At 44.0% G+C, this 25,110-nt stretch overlaps 1 protein-coding gene across 1 annotated transcript in view; it reads right to left on the bottom strand.

The window, feature by feature from the left end:
* Thsd4 (thrombospondin type 1 domain containing 4) overlaps window positions 1-25,110 on the bottom strand; it is a 593,810-nt gene that overhangs the window by 66,154 nt on the left and 502,546 nt on the right. The gene's annotated exons all lie outside the window — the stretch shown is intronic.

The following is a 25,110-nucleotide window of genomic DNA, read 5'->3' as shown; positions in this document are numbered from 1 at the left end:
AACTCACAGAAATCCTCCTGGGATTAAAGGCAGGCACCACCATGCTCACCTCTGCTTCTAGACTTAAAATCAGAAAGGAAAAAAAAAAAAAACCAAAAACCCCAAATGGTCAACAACGATCCACACTAGAGCAAAAGCTAGTAACTAGCAATCTAGAAGAAATGTTCTTTATTATCATTGTTAGAATCTTTACCTACATCGGATTTGAGCTCTCTAGGTACATCTCTGGGGACATTCCCTCACAGACAGCCACCTTAGGTGCGATAGCCCTGGGCTCTGCTTCTGTCTAGTGCTCAACAGGACATGAAGGGATCTGGGGGGAGAGCTCAGTGGGTAAGAGCACTTTCTGTGTAAGCTTGAGGCCTGAGTTTGGGTCATAGCACCAATGTGAAAAACTGGTCATAGCTGCACATGCCTGTAACCTCAGCACGGAGGGGACACAGGGACAGGAGGATGACTGTTGCTTGCTGGTCACCTGGTTCAGTGAGACATCTTGTCTCAAAGGAATAAGGCAGAGAGTGACAGAGTGAGACACCTCCAGCCTTCACATATGTGCGTATACACACACACACACACACACACACACACACGAACACACACATGAACACACACATGAACACACACAGATACAACTGCAGACACAAAAGCAGACACATACATACACACAGAAAAACAGATAATACACACACACAGATACATACACACTGACAGATATACAGGAAGAGATACACACAGAGATATACATGCACAGACACACAGACACACAGGCACACAGACACACAGATATACACACAGACACAGACACATACACACAGATACACACCAATAAATAAATTCATAAATAGTAACTGGAAGGAGGCTCAGGAGGACTACCATAAAACTTCAACAAGAAGCCATATGTTTCTGCAAGACGGGAGCTTCTACAGCAGAAATAAAACCCCAGAAAAAAATTGGATTTTAAAGGCGCCAAGAAAGTTTCTTATACAACTCATTGGCTATTCCTAAGCACGGAGAAGAATCATGCTGTGAAATGACACCCCAAAATTGTTCTTATTTGAAAGACATTTGTTTGGGAAAATGATGCTTTCTCCAAGCAAAATGTTAGCTCGTCTGGTTAGACACTAATCATAGTATCTATTGCTAAAAGCCAGCCTGGAATTTTGGCTTGAATTCTTAGAAGCCAAGGAGTCAGGGTGGAAATTACCTATGCAACCCAAGCCCTCTAAGCTAACTGTTGATCTGATAACTGCTTGTTTCAAAAGGGCCCAAGAGATAAGAAAGAAGCCTGTGACAGGCTACGAAACAAAGTGGGTTTAAATGCAGGGCTCTCATGGTGGAGAGACGTCGGAATGCCTGCCACTGAGCTTGGAACTTCAGAGGGAATGATCTGGAGGGATAAAGGGCCAGTTGTCTTGACTCCTCAATTAATAACGCCCCTACTTTTTTGGTATCTACAACGTTTACATGTTGGTTTAATTAAAATAGTTGGAAGTTGAAGTTCCGGCATCAGCAGGGAAATCATGCATTTGATGTGTGGCTTAATGAGCTTTAGCTTGATTACTGGAATCTGTCCTTCAGACAAACCTGACCCCTGTGGTCCATCTTCCTTCGGCCTCTGCTTCCACTCTCACCAGCTGCTTTGGGGCTTGCTCAGCTGCTGCAGGACCTGATTCTTGGGGTTAGCTAGGAAGACCAGGCTCAGGACTTGAATTCCAACTGTCAGCAGGTCATGACCTCCACTTTGATCCCTCCTGCCTCCTGGGGTTATCTTCTGTCATGCATTCCATTCTATCCCACCTCCAGCCTTCTTATAGCCAGCTCCCCACCCCCATCCCACCCCCTTAAAAGGAAAGGAGAACTTGTATCTTGCTTTGGACCTGGCACTCTTAAATCTTCCTCCTTGTCTCTGTTGCCATGCACCCTGGATAACATTCCTCTGCACCTTGCCTTGCCCCTGCAAGGTCAACAATAATGCTCTCTGGTTGGATTCATCTGCCTCTTGCCCAGGCACCATATCTGGTATTTACCACTGTTGCTAAGACTTAAGCTGCCCTTCCCTGAATCTCTCTTATCCCTCAAACCTCTGACCCTGGTCCCTTCTCTGACCTCAGCCTTGGTCCCCTCTCTCCTACAGTTGCTATGAAATTGTAGGAAGGCAGCTGCTCCTACACAGCACACACACAGTGATGATTTCTGGAGCTTCTATTTCCTTCCCTGAGCTATGACTTGGGCAGTGTCGACTGTCCACACTGGAGAGATGACTCCCAAGTTATGTTTCGGTGTTCAGCTCCTTCGGGAGTGTTCTCCATCACCTGCTAGACTCTCCCTGCTCATTTCATAAACATCTCTAGTTCAATGTCCCAAACCGAACACATCTTTTTCTCTCCCATACTCACTTTCTCTTGGTCACTGATCTAGTGTCTCACCTGTCACTGATCTGGGCCCTGGTTCTTCCTTCATGTTTCATAGCTCATCAATTCTAATTTCCCCCACCTCCATCTTCCTTACTCTGCCAAATGTGGCCCATAATTGCTGCATGCCGAGGCTGAGCCCACACTGTGACTGTAGCTTCTGGAGTCGTACCTACCGATAAGGTTACATTTAGGTAACAGTTTGTTTGGAACCCGTCTTCTCTGGCTTATCTGGCACAGACCAGTGCCACTCTCCTGCTACCCTTTCCCTATCACATCACAAGGCAGTTCTCAACCCGTGGCTCCTCATGACCCCTTCAGGACCACATATCAGATACCCCACACATCACATATTTATATTATGGCTCAGAACAGAAGCAAAGTTACACTTATGAAGTTACAATGAAATCGTTTTATGGTTGGGGTCAGCACAACGTGAAGAACCGTATTAAAGGATCACAGCATTAGGAAGGCTGAAACCACGAGTTTAGATAGACACCTAGGAACGGCTGGAGACTCTGGAAGCTGTCCCTCATCTTGGCAGCTCCTCCCCAGCCTACTGGCCCCTCAGTATTCACAAAGGTAGCCCCCCTGTTTCAGTGTTCTGACTCCCACCTGCCTTCCCTCTGGATTCCTGCACCATTCCTGCAGTTCTTAATTACCTCCTTCCCTTATCAGGCAGACCACGCACACGTCTTAGATGGAGTGTTGGACACACAGGCAGTTCTTTGTTTTCTTGCTTTGATCCTCTGTGTACACAGCAGGCACTCCTGGCACTGCAGTTATTGAATGAATATCTTGAAAACCCTCCTTCTGGATGAAAAGCTTACAAGTTTCTAACTTCCCTCTGGCCACCATCCTGACATAGGGTCAGGATAGTTCAGTCATTCTGAGAGCTAGGCCAAAGGGTGGGCCAGCTGGATAGATGGGCAGCTGCTGGAGATGTTAACATGCAAAACATTGGAAAACTTCTCCAGGACAAGTAGTATCTACAAATGTAAAGAGACAGAGGACTGTCCACGAGTGGTAAGATTAACACCATCTAAGTTGCCTCGAGCAGATGAAGACCAGCTTCCACTGCAGAGCAGTGCTTGCAACAGAGCTCAAGCTGATGTCTCTGGAGAATGCAGGGTTGCCTGTCTTTGGGGTTTTGGTTTTGCTGTGTGGTCATCATTGGCATCTCTTCCTCTCATGCAGGAAATGACTTCTAGAAATGGGACTGTGACAAGTACTGGAAGATTCAGTTTTAGGAGTTTCTAGCTATGGTGGGCCCAGGATTCCCATTTGTTTGGCTCCCTGACTTCCCAGCCAGACTTGCCCCACCAGCCATGGCTTTTCTGGTGGCAACTACTTCAAAATCCTTTGACTTCTGCTTTTCTCTTCTAAATTCTACCCATTCTTCAAGGCTTGAGACCTAGACCCTGCTTCCTCCACCTCCCCTCCATATCTGTTCTTTAGAGAGCTCCTTTCTTCTTGACTATGAATACAAGGTCACTTTGCACATCCTTCCCAGGAGAAGCACTTTGATCGGAGTCCACTCTGTCCTTGTCACTGTCCCCATTACTGCTCATGTGTGTCTGAGCCAGGTGTGTCTGTTGCCATGGAACCATGATCCTCAAAAACACTGTAGTAGAGGCTTTGTCCACCTGGCCTCTGCCTGTCCACAGTCAAGGGCCTGGGTCCTAGTATTCCAGGTTTTATATAATGAAACAAACGCTTAACTCACAACTGTATAACTTAGTATAAACTTATGTGCCCCTTTCATCTGGCCCAAGTGTTTCTCACAGTAGGTGATAACTGTAAGAAAATGGCACTGCTAGGTGTGCTGGCACACCAGTAACTCAGGAGGCAGAGGCCAGCCTGGTCTACATACCAGTTCCAGGACATCTAAGATTACATAGTCAAACTCTGTCTCAAAACAAACAAACAAGCAAACAAATGAAGGGCATGCTCCCTGTCAAATGGTACCTATTGATAAGGCTACATTTGGCAAGCAGGATGCTGAAAGGAAGAAGGATGGGGGAGGGTGTCTAATTGGCTGGAGAGATTTGGGACTTGCCAGAGTATGAAGAAAGAGCTGCTTTCCGGAAGTGCAGGGAAGTCCACATGAAAGGGAGGGAAATCCTTTGTGCAAGTCCCAAGGTCAGAAGAACTAGGTTTTAAAAAGGAACTGCTAACTTTGGTTCTCAGGAATATAAATGACTGTATTCACCCTTCTGCAGCTGGGCAGGCAGAGGCCTGGCAGGACTGTTCTGTATAGCAGGAACAGCACTTAGCTCTGATAAAACCCAAGAAACTTAATGAGTCTGAGCCCCATTCATGGTCTTAAATTGGATACTATTTATTAATGGTACTTCCCTGTACCTCTTATTCCTCGGGTGTAACATGCTAGCATTGAACCAAGAAAGATCTCCAAGGTCCCTTTAAGTGAACCTGTCTTTACAAAGATCCAATTTAATTAAAATAATAAATCGAAAATGATGAAATCAATTAAGAGTTTAAATATGACGGCAAGTTCTAAGGCATCAGTGCCAACTTCCTCCCTTCTCCCCTGGGTGCTGCTTGGGGTTCCGGCGTGAGGGCAGTGCTGTGTGGGAGGCTGTGGCTGAGTCAGCTGCTGGGCAGCCCAGAGAGCAATGGCTGCTGACCCTGCAGGGCCACAGGGCCATTCTCAGACAGTTCAGTATCCTTGGATGGGAAAGAGGCGGCGGGGCTTGTCTAAGACACAGTCCAGATCTGATTTACAGACTGTGGAGCCCTCTCACACCTGGCACTTTCATGCTCTATATGTTTTTTATAAGAACAATTTCAATCTTTTAAAACAACAGAAATAAATCAGGATCATTTTTTTAAATTAAGTGTCCAAAATGAAGTTTTAATTTCTCCGTTTCCTCAGCCTGAAAGTCAATTCATATCTCTAACACAGTCACCTCCAGCCAATGAAGATCCCCCCACCCCAGACTTTGTTATATATATAAATACAATAATACACAATTGCATTTGAAAATTACTTGTTTCTGGTTTATGTGTATGGGTATTTTGCCTGTATGTCTGTGAACCACATGCACACAGCATCTACATAGGCTGGAAGAGGGTGCCTGACCCCTGGAGCTTGAGTTATAGATGGTTGTGATTTGCCTTGTGGATACTGGGACCTGAACTTGGATCTTCTGAAAGATCAGCCAGTGCTCTTAACCAATATGCCATGTCTCCAGCCCCTAAACATTTGAAGAATACATGGATGGGACTTTGCAATTTCTTTCATTCCAATATCACTTCAAAGTGATCATTAGATATAGAGGTACTCCATTATTTCCAGGCCTAAGGAACACTTCACAATAGAACATCTAGCTAACCGGCTTCTTCTTGTTTAGACTGCATTTCATGTTTTTCACTTTGGGACACTGGTTGCAGTGAACACCCTTGTGTGCTCATATGATTACTTTTTCCTTTTCTTATTTTGAGAATATGTGTGTGTGAGTTATGTATGCACGTGGGTATATGCATGCATGCCTCTCTCTCTCTCTCTCTCTCTCTCTCTCTCTCTCTCTCTCTCTGTGTGTGTGTGTGTGTGTGTGTGTGTACATAATCATGAAGGTGTTGTCTAGAGGCCAGAGGCTAACCTTTGGTATCATTCTTCAGGACTCATCCACCTTTTCCCCTCTACACTTGTTATGTTATTTTATTCTGTGTACATGTTTGAACATATGAGTATATGTATACAGGAGCTGGAGGTCAGCAAAAAGTATCTGGGATCCATCATGTAGTTGTGAACTGAACCTAGGACTTCTGCATGAGCTATTTCTCCAACCCCCCACCTCCAAATACTGATTTGTGAGACAGAGCTTTTACTGGGATCTGGGGCTTGCTGATTAGGCTGGGCAGGCTGGGGAGTGAGCCCCAGGAATCTTCCTGTGTCTGCCTCCTCAGGGGAGGAGTGTATACCACATACCCACATAGCTGGCTTTCATGTGGGGGCTGAGGATCACACTCAGGTCCTCGTGCTTTGTGATAAGCACTTTACTGACTGAAGTCTCTCCTCAGTCCTCGACTGGCTCCTCTAGTCAGAGTCGGCACACTCAGGCAGAAAATGCTACCGACACACTTCATGAGGACTTTCAATGTTACCCTACTTTCTTCTAAACTGTATTTTACAACATTTAAAATGTTTTCAATGTACTAGGCAAAATCTATAGCAAACTAGTGCACATACATAGATGCTGGGACATCTATTGAGCCTTCACAGGACCATTCCTTGGGTATTTTTATGGAACTTACTTATCTTTATTTTCTTGTGGTATGTTTAGAGTTTTCATCTTGGATTATAGTGTGAATGGGGATTGAACTTCACTTTTTCTATGTTGATAACTAATGCTGGTTGTTGATTGATCTGTGTTCTCAGTTATCAATTCACATTTGTCCATGAACTGTATTCTTGTGCACACAGGGTTCTGCATTCAGACTAGTTCATTTAATTGTGTCTTCTGTGACTCATACTATTCTCTGGGCTTAGCCCATTTGATGTCTTACATGACATTTTGCTTCTATCTTTATTCAAAAATGTCTGGTGAATGATTGCTCTTCTAGACTTTAATGTAAGGTTTAGCTTCAGCCAATTTCAAGTATATAATATTGTCAACTATAAGAACTATGCTGACCTACCTTTAATAGTTGAATCTTTGAACCCTTTGACTAAATTTTCTGTTTATTCTTTCTCTGCCCCCCCCATGCCTACTATGCTTTCTGGTTTAAGTTAACTATTTTAGCTGTGCCCTGTAGTACCTGCAGCCCTATGTCTGGCAAAGTGGTACCCTGTAACATCTGCTGTTCTATGTCTGGCAAAGTGGTACCCTGTAACATCTGCTGTTCTATGTCTGGCAAAGTGGTACCCTGTAACATCTGCTGTTCTATGTCTGGCAAAGTGGTACCCTGTAACATATGCTGTTCTATGTCTGGGTTTCTCTTAACACATCATACATTCTAGGCTCATTTAAGTTGGCATAAATGCCAGGATTTCTTTCTTTGCTAAGGTTGAACAACATTCAATTGTATGGGCATATCACAATCTCTACCTACCCATGGACTTTTAGGTTGCTTCTACATTTTGGATATTACAAATAATGTTGTGAAAATATAGGAATATAGACATCTACTTGATGTTTTGATATAAATATATTTATATATTTAATTAACCACTAATATTTTATAAATATGTAATATTAACATATAGCATTAATAGATAATAATATTATATATGGGTCATATAGTACTTTTGTTCTTTATTTTTCAAGAATCCCCATATTGTGTCCCATAACAGCTCCCAACAATTTATGTTCCTGTGTAGGGTACTTAGAGGCACCTTTTTCTCCAGATGGTATTCACACTTCTTTTTAATTTTTTGATGTGAACCTTCTAGCAGGTGTGAGGTAGTGGCTCATTGTATTTTTGATTGCACTTCCCTAAGGATGGATAGCACTAGATAAGTTTGAATGTGTCTTTCTCATTAGGAGACACATCTGTTCAGGTCCTTTTGTAACTGGCAGAAACAAGTCAAAGGAAGAAAGTTGATTTTAAATCTCAGCCCATCATGATGGGGGTATATTAGGCAATATGTGGTGGTGTGTATTTACATGGTTCAGACCAGGAGGTGGGGACCATAGCCAGGGACATTACTTCCCCAACCCGCCTTTAGTGAACTCCTTCTCTGAGTCAGGTCTGCCTTCTAAAGCAGTGGTTTTCAATCTTCTTAATGTTGTGATCCTTTAATACAGTTCCTCACATTGTGGTGACCCCCCCAACCATAAAATTGTTTTTGTTGCTTCTTCATAACCATAATTTTGCTACTGTTATGAATCATAGTGTAAGTATCTGATAGGCAGAATATCTCAGATACTTACATTACGTTGTTACATTAGGTTACATATCAGTTACTTTGTTACATTAGGTTGTTCCAGCCCAAAGAGGTGGAGACCCACAGGTTGAGATCCACTATTTTAAAGGTTCCATAGGCTACAACCACAAGCTGAGGACCTAGTGTTCAAAACAAAAGCCTGCATGGGACATTTCAGATCCAAACTAATACGCCTAGGGGTAAAGCAGTGGAGGTCAGGAGCCTGGCTGGACGGCTCTTCTCCCTCACCGTGCCTGGGGTCATAATCCCCTTCACAGGGCTTTAGCTCTGCCCTTCACAGTCCATCTGTGTTCCACAAGTTTGACAGCGGCTAACACTTACACACACTGTGCCCATTTACACGTAACAGTATTCGCATGGTTTGTCTTTCCGACTTTCTCTGTGTCACCTTTGGAACTTTGCTGACCCTTCACAATCCAGTTCAGAGGCCAATTCTTGGACCCCTGGCAGAGGGTTGGTGGGGAAACACCCGTGCTCACGACCTGTATTCATGTCCCTGTCCGGAGGCGAATGCCATGTTTTTAGTAGCATTGCTGTGGTTCAGCCTGTGCTGCCTCCAAGCAGCTCTTTCCTAGCTTTGGATTCTGTGCATGTCCCTCAGTTCATGCTGCTGTCCCCACCCTTCCTAGCCACTCTGTCACCTCATGTTCACAGCACAGCTCTTCTGTGTCATTTGTCGCTTCCTGATATTTCTTTTTCTCAGTTCTCTAGTGTAATTTTTTAAGGCTATCTTCTCTGATACATCTTCCAATGTGTTTCCAAGTCCAAGTTAGTGACTTGTATCACGTGACCTTAACAGTCTCTGATTGGTCATCTTTTGTTCTCCCACTCTGCCTCCGGGCATGGATCGAAGCCTCCCTTCTTTCCCCAGCTTCCTTTCCCAGGGCTGTGCATTTCTTGGGCTCCCCTAAAGCCCTGGGACTGCTCCATGGCCAAGTGCTCTCAGGCTGTATAATGTAATTGGCATTTCAGGCTTAGGCTGGACTTACTCGCATCTGGAAGCAGTTTCAGACTTTAGATCACACTGGCTCCCTTCTCTCTTCCCTACGGATGGTCTTTGCTTACCACAAAGTCCTACGGCAGGGCTGGCAGAAGGGCGAGTTCTCGTTCCCTGGGACATGGTATTATTGTTACATTGTGTTGACATTCTCTGTCCTCAAGTTACGCTGACGAGATGACTTTAGTATCATCTTGTTTCTCCTTTTATGTGCATGAGTAAGGTGTACGCACATGTTTGGGTGTGTGTGTGCCTGGTGTATGTGAAGGCCAAAGGCTGATCTCAATAATGATTGCTTTTCACTTTATTTTTGGACCAGGGTTTCACACTGAACACACTGCTCATCAGTTCATGTAGGCTGGAGGGCTAGTGAGTGTTAGGGGTTCCCCTATCTCTGCCTCACTCCCAGGGTGCCCCAGGGGTGGAGTTACAGAGGAGCACTGTCAGGGGTGGGGTTACAGAGGAGCACTGTCAGGGGTGGGGTTACAGAGGAGCACTGTCAGGGGTGGGGTTACAGAGGAGCACTGCCCCCAGGGGTAGGGTTATAGAGGAGCACTGCGGGGGCAGGGGAGTGGAGTTGGGGGGCTTTACAGAAGAGCATTGCTGTCCTAGAGTTCAGGCGAAGGCTGGAATTCTGAGTTCAGGTCCTCATGTTTACCCAGCCAGCATTTTAATGACTTCTTTCTTGATGTTCTACAATGAATGTGGAGGGAAACTGGGAGATTGGTACCCAGTGGTCATCCTCACTCCCAGGCACGTAGAAGCGCTTCCTTTTTCTTCTTTTAGATGAAAGTAATTTCCACAAACAGAGCTTTGAAATGTTCTCAGAACTTTATACGCCACTCATAAAACTGACAATTCTTAAGGATTTACAATGTCCCAGGTAAGCCCAAGGTGCTTCAACTGAATTTTTCTCATTTGATGATCACAGATATTTTATGAGGAAGATACCTCTGATATTTACATCTTACAGGGAAACAATTGCCCCAGCATGAGCACATTCTCACGTGTAATTTCAGTCTCTGGGTCAGTATCGTTCACTGTACTGTACAGACAAGGCAGAGCTCAAAGAGGTGAAGCAACTTGTCTAAGGCCACAGAGTTTGACTCTGGCTCCAGATTATGCTCCCTGGTGCAAGGAGAGGAAAGTAGCATCTGCCCGGGTGGCTGCAGGAGCTCGTGATGCTGAGGATGGTCGGACCTTCTTACCTGCTGCTGCTGCCTTCCCCACCTCTCCCTCACCTCGTGTCCAGGGAAACAGGAGGGACGGCAGCAGCTGGGCCAGTCTAGAGCCTTCCTTCTCCATGTGGTGGTCAGGGCAGAGGATGCCTGGAACTCATCTGTGGCTGCTGGCCTTCTTTGGGACAAGGGGCCTTTCATGGTCAGGCAGGCTTCTCTCTTGGAACTGGGGGTGGACTTGCTCTGAGGTTGAGTAAGGAGGAGCTACAGTTTTTTCAAGACCATTACCGAGCTTGGCCACCTCCCATGGGACCTGTGTCTCACCCACGGGACCAAGCCTGAATTGAAAGAGCGTCTAATCTCATTCCCCATTCACAGAGAATAGATCTCAGAGGACCTGCAGGAGAACACCATGCACCGGGGGAGATGGATACCATAGGACACAGTACTACCAAAGGCCCCAAGTTCGCCAACACAAGTGAAACAAAGATGGTGTTACAAAGACCGGCAGGTTGGGAGGAGTTAAAAAGACCTCATTAAAGATGTGCAGGAATAAACAGAGTATAAGGGAATGGTAGAAAGTGGTTCAGCACACAGGTGCTGTGGAATAGTGCACATACTTTGTCCTTCGTGGTCCTGTGGATCCATACTGGTGGTGTCCAGTGCTATGGTGATGCTGTGATTGCCTCATCCTGACAAAGCAGTATGCAGTTACAGTTACAACAGTGTCCTTGGTGTTTGCATTTGGGCTATGATAATTGCCATATATTTCCCTTTTAATGATTTTTTTTTAAATTGGGAGTACATTTTTCACTGTTAGAAACTGAAATAACTACTTATAGTATTATTTCTCATAACTGCATGTGAATTCATGATTGTTTCAATAAAATTTTCAATTAAACTATAGAGAGAAGGGGAAAAAGAAGTTGCCAGGCAACCCGATGAACAAATTGAAGCAAATGTTTAATTCTTGGAAAGCTTAATGAACCACTGCTAGGAGAAAATATCATGACCCAAAGCCACGAGGGAGCACGCCAGGTCTTCATTAAGAGTTGGCAGAGGCTGCAGGTCTTGGGGACAACTGATGAAAAGCTAAACAGATCCAAATCTACATTTTAGGGTAAAACAGATGAGAAAAGAAAAGGTTGAAAGGGTAGAAGCCCAAACATCCAGGATGAGAACTGACCATGACGTCACGAGGACACACTCTCAGCTATTGGTGCCCCTCCCCCCCCACTCTCCTGCCTCTCATGTGGTTCACACCCCAGGGTTGAGCCTCATCTCAAGGGGATCTCCATGATCACACTGACATGGAGACCCACTCACACAATGGCTGCTCCCATTATTTTTCTTCCAGTTCAGGGTTTCATGTGTGAGTGTTTTCCCTGCGTGTATGTATGTATACTGTGCATATTCAGTGCCTTGAGAGGTCAGAAGGGAGCATCAGATCTCCTGGAACTGGAGCTAAAGATGGTTGTGATCCACTGTGAGGGGCTGGGACAAAAACCCTAGACTTTTACAGGGCAGCAAGTATTCTTGGCCACTGAGCCATCTCTCTTGCTGTTCATGGTAAACAAGATAAAACAAAACAACAAAAAAACAGAGTTAGTCTTCAAAAACTGTGTGTGTGTGTGTGTGTGTGTGTGTGTGTGCACCTAAGTATAAATGAAGGCCAGAAGAAAGTATCATATCTGTCAGCACTGGAGTTACAGGCATTTGGGTGATGCCACCTGGCTTGTTCTGCAGGTCTGGGACCTGAATTCCAGTCCTCAGGAGTGTACAATAGGCACTGGTCACCACTGAGCCATCTCTCTAGCCTTCTACTGTAGAGCTTTGCTGCCAGGGATCTATGGGAATATTTTCTGAGATGTGGCCCTCCTTGTACCACCCGGAAGTGTTTCCTGATGAGAGAATTCTCCCCACATCAGTAGCATCGAGCAGTGGCACCTACTAGGGAGTATTTCTGATTTTCTTACCAAATACACCAGATTTGCCTCTCTTCTTCAACATTCTGAAATTAGTAGTGAGTTAGTATCAGAGCTTATCTGGTCTCCAAATTTATTCCTAAACACACAGAATCACAGCAGGAAATTTGAGATGTTCACTTCTCATTTCAGAAGAAACCATGATCTTATGTGCATTGTTGGTTTAGTAATGATTCCTTCTTAAGTGATTATTCCTTCCACAATTGCAAGTTTTATGGAATGACAACTCTAAGATGGTGACTTATAAACAAGAGTTTAGCTACATGGAAGGTAATTTTAGGCACTGCATGTCCAACTGCTTTTACGGAAACATGAGAATGGGAATAGAGAAGGGTTTTTTCCTGCCAAGACTACAGAGTAATGTAGCCAGCAAATATCTATAGCAAATCAGTGTCCCCCTACATCCCAGCTTGTTTCTGCTGCTTCCCTGAAAATGTCTTGAGATATCAGAACTATTCTTACACTCAGATATCTCCTGGTTACCACCTCTCTTCCTGCAGCGCAGAGAGGAGATGGAAGGTTAGCCAGTTGGAGAATTAGATTTTGATGGCTGAACTGAGTTCATCATGACCGAGTCTTGACCTTCAGCTCCCTGTATACTGCAGAGCAGAATCTTGAAATCTAGTGATTAAAAAGAGATATAAAGGAAACATTGTCCTGCCATAAAACGCAGCCCTTTTCAATGAAATCACCTTGGCTTTCAACAATAGAAGTGTCAAGCAGGATAAAGCATTTTGAAGAATGGCTTGGAATGTGTCATCTCTGCAGTCTTGGAAATACACAATATCAATAATTCAGCTGAGACTAATGAGCACAATGAAATTAGACTCATGATCATTTTTATGTGCACATCCGGTGTGTTCATCTATCTATCAGTTTGTTGCTGGGTATCTGGAACACTCATTTGCATACATTAATGCCCTGGTATTCTGTTACTCTTAAAGTAATCATTTGGGAGAGTGATCCAGGGGAGGTTCTGGCCACTTCCATCAAGAACACGTGTGTGACTACTTGCTACTCTCAGGAAACATCCCAGCTGGAAACCTGTCCCGTTCCACCCCACCCTATTACACTGTTGTTCTCTGATTAGAGGCTTCCCATGGACAGCTTAACCTTTCCTGACTTCAGTTTTGTTTTTACTGCACTGTGGATAGATTATGCAAAAGCTTCCTGTGTTCACTGTGTCTAGTCACCAGGCATTTACCTGAGCTTACTAGCAATCATGTCATTCAGAATCCTCAGAACGAGTCTTTCTAGGGTTAGATTTGGAAGAGACTGTCAATCTTCTACTGTCTAACAACACTCTTCTCTGAGAAGCAGAGAAGAGGCACATCTCACGTCATCATCAGTAAGAGCAACTATGTGCTGAGAATCAGCTGCACGGGAGACCAGCACTATCTCACAGACCTTAAACCGTCCATAACCCTGCTGGGTTTGTGAAGCAGAGGAGCTCTGTAGTGTTCAAAGGGCAATGCTGAAGACCCATGGGTACTAAGTAGGAGCTACAGAGTTGGAAGCCTGCCACCAGATCCTCATGTCTTCAGTGATGGATCTCAGAGCTGCCTAGCACCTTAAGGAGCTAGCTGGTAGCCTCCCTACCAAGATGTCGACACCAGATCTGAAATCCAGATAGAGAAAAGTTGTCTATTTTACACTTGACACTCAGTCAGGAGGAGAGAAACTGAGGAGTTTGGTGGGTGGTTGTGGGTGGAGTTTCAGGATGTGGAGCTCCTGATGCTCTCCTGCCAGTTGAAGATGAACAGAAGATGAGGGGCAGGAATATGCCTTTGCTGTCCTGAGGGAATAGTATATGCATCTGTCTAGAGGGAATAGTATATGCTTCTACAGACAACTGTCAGAATTGGGAATGAAATGTCGGCATGAACGGCATGACATAAAACAGGAAGAGCGAAGAAAACCTGGCAGGGCAATCACTCCAGGATGCTAACATTCCATCCCCAGAGCAGCCTTTAAAAAATATTATAGGCAGGCACAAAAAGAAAAAAAATTAAACAGGTAATTTAACAGAAGAGTGCTATTTTTAATTACGAAGGGTTTAATTTCCCTTTTCTCCCCACTTCGTTATTTCTGCTAATAAGCTTGTCATCTGGGCTGAGGCTGATTATAAGGGTCTGGGGAAAAGGTTTTATTGTCTAGAATGACAGTTTTACACGTTAACATTTTACCTTTCAGTTTTATGAATCAAATGTAACATGGAGTCTCTTTAACAATTAGGATGCAGTTCAGAGCCTTACCTCAGGATGACTTCATTTGAACATGCAGATACAACCATCCTTAGGGTGAAGTCTGGGTCCCTGTGGTGACTGATTTTGCACAAAGGCTTAAAGGCAGAAACGAACCCATGAGAACTAGCAGGGAGTTAAGAGAAGCATTCTGGATAGGGTTTCAGACAGAAGACTGAATTATAAAGGTCTCCTACCAGCCAGTAAATTAGAATCATGTGCTAAATCTTTACTGTATAGAGAACAGTCAGTTGGGAACTGTGGGGGGGAAATCAAATCTGTGCTCACAGGAACTGTTTAAAAGGCAATATAGAATCTGTTACCATGTAGAATATGTGCGAACCTGTGTGAACAGAACAAATGTAACTAAAACAGAAGCCTTGACTGAATTTCTGGGATACTAGCTTCTAAGATTAATTTGAGATATGTATATGTGCATGCGCGTGCATGCGTGTGTGTGTGTGTGTGTGCGTGTGTATGTGTGTGTGCAAGCTTCTGTGTCCTCCTGAATGTTTTCCATATGTGTGCGGAGATCTGTACTGAGGCCTCACACCTGCACAGAAGCACTTCACTCACCGAGCCACTGTGCTAGCCCCCGAGCTCAGCCTTTGAAGTGATAGTTCATATTCTATTTTTCTTTTATGTACTTGAGTACTTTCCTGAATTATGTATATGCACTATGTGTTTATAGTGTCTGCGGAGTCTTGAAAAGGGTGTTGAATCCCCTGGAACTAGAGATATAGTGTGGTTGTCAACTCCCATGTAGATGCTGGGAGCCAAACCAGGTCCTCTGCAAAAGCGAGAGCTCTTAACCGCAGAGCTGTCTCTCTAGCCCTCTTTGCCTTTCTTTATTAGATCAGACTTTATTTGACAATAAAGCCATAAAAACATACATTTCCACTGATACGGAATGGTACCTCAGTGAGTATGGTCCTTGGACCTCAGGGTTCATGGGCTTATATCTGTTTTTATTTTAACATTTAGGTGTAACTTTCCCCTTTCTCTCTCATTCTCTCATGAAAGTAGAGCTGGGATTACAAGGAAGTAATAGGTCAAGACAAAAGCCTCAAGAAAAACTCACAACAGTACCTAGTTCAAAGGTTAGTGCGTGTGCATATATATATATATAATGTGTGTGATGCTTATATGTATGTGTGTGATATGTGTATACATATGTGTGTGATGTGATTATATGGGTATATGTGTGATGTGAATGATGTGTGTGATGTATATATGTGTGACATGAATAATGTTCCTGTGTGTGATGGGTATGACATATGTTTTATGTATGATGTGTATATGTGTGATGTGTATGGTATGTATGTGATATGTATGATATATTATATATATATATATATATATATATATATATGATGTGTATGGTATGTGTGTGGTGCATATGATGTGTGTAATGCATATCATATGTAGGTATATATGTGAAATATATGATGTATTTGTGTGTGATATGTATGATATATGTGTTAACTATATTTTTGTTGCAATGATAAAAGTTCATAACCAAAGCATCTTTAGAAAGAAAGAATAAATTTTTGGCTTATGGCACCAGAGGGATGAGTGTCACATCATAGAGCATGGCATGGAGAAGACATGGTGGCTGAAACAGGAAGCTGGTGGGTGACATAGAAAGCACACACACACACACACACACACACACACACACACACAGAGAGAGAGAGAGAGAGAGAGAGAGAGAGAGAAAGAGAGAACGAGAACAGGAAGTAGGGTGAATCCTGAAAGCCCACATCCAGCAAGGCTGCATCTCCTAAAGGCTCTGTAACCTTCCCACATTTATACAGTGAGACTCTGTCTCAAAAACCAAGTCACCAAATACACAGGAGAGGATGGAGAAAACATGAGAGACTAAGAGCTACAGAGAAGTTCTAGAAGTTCTCCAGGTAATTTATTGTTTTTAAAAAATGTGTGAGTGTTTGATGCATGCATCTAAGGGCACCACATGTGTGGTACCCGTGGAGCACAGACAGGGACATCTGATCACCTGGACTGGAGTTACATGCAGCTGTAAGTTGCCATGTGGGTGCTGGGGATTGAACCTGGGTCCTCTGGAAGAGCAACTACTGAGCCATCTCTCCAATCCCCCTAAGGAAATACTTTAATAGTGTTCTAGAAGAGCTAAGAGAAAGCTCAGTCAGTCAAGTGGTTGCTGTGTATACTTGAGGACCCGAGTTTGGTCCTGAGCACACCTACAAGAGCAAGAGGCACAGCTTTGAGCATCTGTAATGGTGGCCTGAGGGACAGTTAGCATAGATGAATGAAGAGCTCCTGTTCGGTGAGAGACACTATCTCAAACTTGATCAAGTACCCAGAGAATAAAGAAAACCCCTGCTACAGACCTATGGTGGCCCCTCCCCCCTCCCCCAAACATGACACAGACATGACATACACCAACACCAACCACTGTTGGCTGGGAAGGAGGATTGATGGTTATAGTGCTTGCTGTGCAATCATGAAGACTGGGCTTCTGATCCCTAGAGCCCATGGAAGCCAGTTGATTAGATCATTTTCTTTCTTTCTTTTTTTTCTGTGACCAAATCCTAATAATAAAACTTTATCTTCACAGTTAACATTGGTCTGGAACTCTTGGACCAATTCTAGAAACAGCCAGCATAGGATTCCTTTCAAGCTTGTTTAAAAATAGAGGGATTCCATTTAAAGCACGGATCTAGGATAGGGTGGGGCCATGCTGCCCTTCCCAGGGTGAAGGTCTCTCTCGATGCCCGCTGACACTGGCCCAGAGCACACCACCAAGCAATGAGCAATGGGTGAGGTTCCAATGTGCTGCTTCAGAGACAAGGAAGGAGCTAGGCTGCTCCCAAACACAATTCAGACATCTCCTGGTATATTATCCACCCACATCCTGAAATGCCCTATCTACCTCCCCTTAACTTTTGCTCCTTCTCAAGATGTCAAGTGCAGCTCAGCCTGTCACTACCCTGCAGTAGTTACTTTGTGTCATGGTGTGTTACTTTCTTCTCTAGTAAGATACTTAACCTACGTTCACATATTAAAACTTTAAGCCCACAAACAGTACTTATTGAAGGATAAACTTATTACTTGGATTCACTGAACCCACACATACATCTGTATCTTTGTCTGCTAGTCAGACGTCTCCTTCCCCAGACTCTTGTTATGGACCTGGTTTTTATGCACTAATAACTGCCCATTATCCTTTCCTTCTGTCATGGGTAACACTGCCTTCAGAGGTTGGGCACAATTCTGTCATACCCAGCTCTAGTCCCCATCACCAGTGGCTTGACACTGAGCAAAGACGACCCACACAATGTAATGTGGGATGAAGGTCTTCTGTAGTCTGGAGCCTGTTGTTTCCTACAGCTGTAACCTCAGAGGTTATTGTTATGCCCATCTGGTGAGAAACAGACCTGCAGCACGCTCCTTCACACGCCTCCTCCTCTGTGCTGCAGCCCATGCTGCTGCTTCAGGCGGAAATGCTCTTTCCCCTCCTTCCACCAAAGCCCTCTCGTCCTGTAAGGTGGGCTGGGAACTAGAGCAGTGGCCTTTTCATAGATGGAGTTTCCCAGCGCTCACCAATGCCCGTCCGTTCGCATCTTGTCTCCCATCCAGCTGCGAACCAGGCCCAAACTTAACTTCCCAAATCAGAGAAGATCCCATATGGCTGTGAACTATTCTCCCATATCCGCTTTCTCACCACTCTTTTTCCTAGAGTGGTTGCAGCAGAGACTCACAGTCCTGAAAAGATTCAGTTATCTACTCTGGCATTCCAAAACCAAACCAAACTAAAACCCCAAGTAAGGATGCCAATCCTCTCACAAAGCCTTGTTCAAAGACTTCCAGTGTAACCTCAGAGTACCTTATCGAGTAAAAAGGATGGAGAAATGTCTTCTCAGTCATTACAGGAGTCCCAAGCAGACTGTAAACGTATTGCTAGGCAGGGACTTGGTACTGCTGGCCTCGATTTAATATGCTGTGCTTTACAAGGGCTTATATGTAGCCATTGGAATGCTCTTCAGGTCAATGTTTGTTTTGCACAGATATCAAATCAGATAAGCAGTAGTGTTTTACTTAAAGGAAAGCAGTTTCTGATTCAGCTGACCTGAACGCTAGATAATAAGAAGGGAACATGAAGTCTGGGCAAAGAGGCACTTTTTTGTTCCCCATGTTTAACAAATACAGGAGTGTCTTGGGCCATAAAGGGAGCTGATGGGGTAGGACTTCAATGAGAGCTGCAGATGCTAAAATAGTGGGGAAGAGATGATACAGGCAGACTCTGGTTAGAAAGAGAAGCAATGAGGCTGGAGGGATGCTCAGGGGTCAATAGTGTGTACCGTCCTTACCAAGGACCCAGGTTTGGTTCCCAGCACCCATGTTGGTGGGCTGACAGCCCCCTGGAACGAGAGCCCTAGGGATCTGATGCCCTCTTCAGGCCTCTTCAGGTACTGCACTCACATGCATGCCCTCTCCTCACATACACATAATTAAAAATCAGAATAAAATCTTTTTTTTTTTTTAAAGAAAATAATCATCTGAGTCGACTAAAGATCTAGAAGAGCAGAATCCATGAGTGCTCTGTTGAAGGTGGAAGGGCAAAGTACCCTGACTTCTGGTGGAGAGGCAAGACCTGGAGAAGAGAAGTGGACACTAAGGGCAGACCTCCTGTTTCTGAAGCTCTGACTCTCAGAGAAGGTGAGGGAGGGCCAGCTGAGAGCAGCAGTCTTGGACATGTAGCCAGCTGCTTGCAGCTGGAATAGGACAATGTGAGAATTGTCTTCCTCAGGTGTAAGTTCTCTTTTATGAAGTCAGCCATGTTTAATACATGCTGCTACATGTCAGCTATCTCAGTGATTAACATACCACAGAAGGGCAGGGTGTGAGTCAGATGGAAGGCTGAGGTGTATCTGCACGTTGGTTATGGATGGATTTTAGACTTGATGCTATCTATCCTGTACTGATTCAAGGACTGGGATCTATTTTATATCCAGGTAGGAGTATTCTAGAGTATGACTGGACATCCTGAAAGATGCTGTCTAAAGGAATGGGGGTGGGGTGGGGATAATGTTCTTTCTACAACAATTAAGGAATCAAATCACCTCTTTAAGAAACCCAAGACTGGGCTGGTTGTAGTGGCACATGCCTTTAATCCAAACAGTTAGGAGCCAGAGGTGGGTGGATCTCTGTGAATTCAAGACCAGGTGTGTCTACATAATGAGTTCTAGGCAAGCCAGGGCTACACAGAGAGACTCTGTATCAAAAACTAAAACCAAACAACCGGCCAAGCAACAGAAACCCAAGTTCCAGTTCAGTGGTTGCTTTCTTAATCCAAGGAGATGGTCCCCAGTAGGTATCAAAAAGCAGAAGTTGACATTTTGCATATTTCTGAGACAGACAGTACAATTAAAGGCAAAACCAAGTCATAATTTAACTCTTCTCCATAGGACAAACAAGCAAATGTTTCAGAGTAGAGGTACAAATGCCTCAGGATGGGGGCCAAGGTGATTTCATTGTGTTCCATCATATCCATCGTATCAAGTCACGGCAGAGGGACTATGAAAGGAGAAAGCAAGCAGATGTAGGGACATTCGGGTTCTCCTAAATCAAAGGGCGGAGCACCGTCACACTTCAGGTGGGAGTATGCAATGCAAAATTAGGTCCCGGAGCACTAAAACAAACGGCAGCCTCTTTCCAAGTCGCAGCGGGAGGGCAAGCTCTCTCTGGCATGGGATATTGTTTTGCAAAGATTTGGGTTTTGTACAGCAATCACACAGGCTTGTGGTGGAAAATTGAGTCTGTATTAATATAAATAACCCATAAAACCTTCACAATCCCTTTGCCCATCTACCAGATAGAAGAGGAACATCTAGCTAAGAGTCAGGGCATCACTGTGAGATGCTTGTGGTTTGACCATTTCCTGGGGTTGTCACAAACTGTCACAGGTAACAAGGAGGGCCACCAAGTCCATTCAGCATCTGTTTCTGATGCCTGAGAGGAGAGTGCTGGTGACTGTCATTGCATGTACTTAAACACTCTTTCAACAGCACTTTTCTGGGGCTGGGACAGAGAGCTGTCAGCAAAGTGGTCCCTCTGTAAGTATAAAGATTGGAGTTTGATCCCCAATAGCCATGTAAAAAGCTGAGCATTATGGTCTGTGTTTGTAATCCCCAGCACTTGGGACAAGGAGTCAGGAAGTTCCCCCAGGTATACTGGCCAATCAGCCTAGTGTAATTGGCTAGCCCCAGGTCCCTGTAAGAGGAATACCCAGATCAGATTAGCCTGTGGGCATGTCGGTGGAGGAGTGCCTTCAGTGGTAATTGGTATGGGAGAGCCCAGCCCACTGTGGGTGGCACCATTCCCTGGGCAGGTGGCCCTTGTCTGTATAAGAAAGCAAGTCAGCGAGCAGTGCTCTTTCATGGTTTCTGCTTCAAGTTCTTGCTTAAGTTCTTACCTGACTCCCCTCAATAATTAAACTAGAATCTGAAAACTTAAATAAGCCCTTTCTTCCCATAAGCCATGGTCAGAGTGTTCTATCACAGCAGCAGAAAGGAAATAGACCACCACCAGAAATGAGCACTGAGGATTAAATGAAGGAGATGGTGGATGCAAGATTCCAACAGTGAAATGTACAATATGACCTCCATATCACGAGTGAGGTCCAAGATGGTGGACTAAGGAAGTGTGGACACAGGCCCTTGAGTGTCCTGCATGCCTTCCTCCAACCCTGGGGAGCCAGCGCCACCTCTATCTCTGAAGCTCTGTAGTCCCTCCATTGTGTGGATGCGAGGGAAGGAATGTCTAAAGCCGGGCTGTTTGTCATCAGGGAGCGCATGGCCTCACAGGGAAACAGCAGTAGGATACCACAGGTGACAAGTATGGGGAAGTGATCAAAGTCCTGTGAAAACCCAAAGACAAATCTAACTTTCTTTGTTTTCCCCTTTCTTCTTCCATGGAGTAAGAAAGGCAGGCCTCCAAGTGCCAGACAGGCAGGCTCTGAAAAGACTTGGAAGTTGAGAGTTCTGTGGCAGAGTCTTTGAGCAGCTGAGAGCTGGTAACCAGAGCCCCTGTAGTAAGGTAAAAGAGGGGGCTTGGGTTGGGAGCTAAGAATTCACAATGAATCGCTGGAAAATAATCATGATGGAACCTTAGGTATATTTCTTAAAATAAATTTTATCTGTATGGGTATTTTATGTGCATATATGTCTTTGTGTGCCATATATTTGCCGTGTGCATGGAGGCCTGGAGAAGGTATTAGATTCCTGAAACTGGAGTTATAGACGGTTGTGAGTCACCATGTGGGTGCTGGGAATTAAGCCTGGTCCCTCAGAGAGAGCATCCTATGCTCTTAGCTACCAAGCCATCTCTCTAGCCCTTCATTATTTCCTTAAAAGCTGCTGTTCACACTCTGGTCATGGAAGGTTCCTTAGTTTTCTTCTAGTTGTTTTATAGTTTCACACACCTTATTCTTTTAAATTTATCATTACTGTATGCACATAGTGTGCGTGTATGCATACACATGCATGTGTGCATGTTCATGTGCACATGCGCCAAAGCTCATGTGTGGAGGGCAGAGGACAATTTGTGTGGAGTCAGTTCTTTTCTTCCACCTGTGTTCAATTCTCAGAACCCACATGGCATGCGTACATACAAGCAGGCAAAATTCCCATAAACATAAAGATAAACAAAGTCTCCAAAAAGCTAAAAATAGAATCCAGCGAAACATACAACTGATCCAGATGTAGGAAGCAAACAGATTCCACACACAACTTGCACATCTGGTCAGTGACCCATAGGAAAGAAAGGTGTCACATATTAGGTCAACAAAAACTGTAAGATACTTAAAGATACACCCGATAAGGCTGACATGACAGTGTTAATGCAAGGAAACCTTATTAAAGCTCTTGACCCAGGACACACTTTGATGTTCCCAATTCTAAAGACTCAATGCTGTGAAAACGCCCCTTTTCTACCTCGGATTAATTTACCATACAGTTACTGCAATCCCAGTTAAGATTCCAGTGGGTTTTTAAGCAGATTTTGAAAATCTGACTTTAAAGTACATTTAGAAGAAAAAATGCATAAAAACACACAAGAATATTTAGGGCAAAACCAAAATGACCAGGTGAGGAGTTAAGGGAGGAGAAGACTGTGGCTCTAAAGTAAAAAACTTTGACCTTATCAATGGATGTTCACTAAGGGTCCACAAGCGTATCTATGCAGATTTGCATATAACTTGTGATATAGGTGATATTTCAATTTAGTGGGGGAAATTTGATAAATGGTTGGGAGCAAGGTGTCTTATCTGGTAAAAGAAAGTTAAATCCCACACCACACCACACTCACACCTCATTCCAGAGACAATAAATATTTAAATATAAAACTGGAGCTAGAGAAGTTGTGACTTATTGAGGGTTACTTTTATAACGCTGGCAGTGCGCAGGCCTTCCTAAGTGATAGAAGCCGGCTTTCAAGAAAGTGACCAGCAGACTTCACTAAATAAAGCTAAAACCAATGTGTGCTACATAGGACTAAATACAAAATACGGAGCTGAAACACAAGATAAGGTCTGAGATTTTCAACAAAGACAGACAGAAAATACTTATTATTCATAACCGCGAAAAACAAAACAGCGAGAGAGCCTCAATATTAAAACTGTCAAAATTAAAATTCAACAATTTAAAAATTGACAAATTTATAAGAATATGAGAAATAATTTTTTAAAGAATCCAGTGGTTGGAAGATACAAATAAAGGTACACAGTATTGCAACTGTTAAGTTACAAGCCTGTTGTCTGTATCCTTCAAGGCTGTCCATCCAGAGTAAGACTGACCATGAGGGAATTAAATCCTTCTTGCGGTGTGTGGCCTGTATGGCACCACAGTTTTCGAATGTCAATAAAAAAAAATCCTTGGGATTAATTGTCATTTATGCATAAGACATCACATGCTTTTGTTTTTTTGTAAAGATTGACTTTCAAACTATTTTTAATTCTGAATATGTGTTGTGGGGGGGTACATACATGTGTGTAGGTACAGGTCCCCCTGGAGCTGGATTTACAGGCAGTGGTGAGCTATGCATGGAAGCTGGGAACTGAACACGGCTTCTCCACAAGAGCAGTGTGTGCTCTTAATCGCTGAACCGTCTCTGCAGCCCAAGACGTCACAGTGTTTTAAACGTCCTAAGCCTTCCCACATAGAGAGTTGCTCATCTAATGAAATCTGCAAATTACAGATGTTCCATGATGGTTCTTAAGATGTTAGGTACTGACCATTATTATTTAGAAAATTTATTCATTTTTATCTTTTATGCATGAGCCTTTGCCTACAGGTATAAAAGTGCCCTGAGCACAGCTAGACCCATAGTGGCCAGAAGAGGCCACTGGGTCTCCTGGGCCTGGAGTCAGGGACAGCTTGAGCTACCTGGCTGCTGCTACCATGTGGCTGCTGGGAACTGGACCCGGGTCCTCTACAAGAGCAGCCGCTTTTGACCACGGAGGCATCTCTCCAGCCCCAGGTATTATTATTTTAAACTTTCATGAGAACATGCTTCAAGGAAGCCGTATTTGTTTTTAAAATCTTGCAGATCTTCAAGAACTCCTTCCAAGGTACAGGCCATTGACGCTGGACTTGTTGGCAGGTTGACCACGTCCTGAACAATCAGTCTCTGCCTGCTGTGCTTTTATGTCTGATATCTGAACTGTTGCATAATGACATTAGTAAACTGAACTGATTCAACTGTGCCAAGCTTTGATATTTCAGCTAAAATAATTTTACAACATCTTATTAAGGGAGAAGTAAGTGATACAAATGGCCAACCATTTTAATAACATTGGATTTGTGTTTCTTCTTCAAATAGCAAGTCTGAGAATAAGTCACACACAAAAGGAGAATTCATAGCTTAACAACAGACAGCAGTTCCGATGTCTTTCTAATTAAAACCTAGCTCTGACTAATAGGCCAAGCTTTGAAGGACACTAACAATTGCTACTATATGATTTTAATAATCATGGAGCCCACTCTTGGCTCCATGTGTTCTCAGTTTTATAACCGGAAATGAGAAGAGCACATGGCATTTCTCATTGTATATGTGCACTATAAGTCTCCCAGTTTCTTCAGCGTTGCTCACTGGAGGTGGCCTGCTCCCTCCACTCCAGGGAGCCAGTCCTCTCATGAGCTATGGGAAGGCAGGAGCCAGCAGGCCAGGAGCCAGCAGGCCAGGCCTTGTTGGCAAAACTCAGAGTTAGGATTAATGCAGTGATATTACTGATGTATCAGCTAAAGCCTGTTGGTAAACATGCCTCCTCCTTCTATTTAGGCATTTAATTTCTTGGAACTGGATTTACAGACCTTTGTGAGCCACCATGTGAGTGCTGAGAGGCT

The sequence above is a fragment of the Apodemus sylvaticus genome, chromosome 7 (genome assembly GCF_947179515.1).
Source record: "Apodemus sylvaticus chromosome 7, mApoSyl1.1, whole genome shotgun sequence".
Lineage (NCBI taxonomy): Eukaryota > Metazoa > Chordata > Mammalia > Rodentia > Muridae > Apodemus > Apodemus sylvaticus.
Note: the sequence above shows the minus strand (reverse complement) of the source record. Positions and strands in the feature narration are given on the sequence as shown.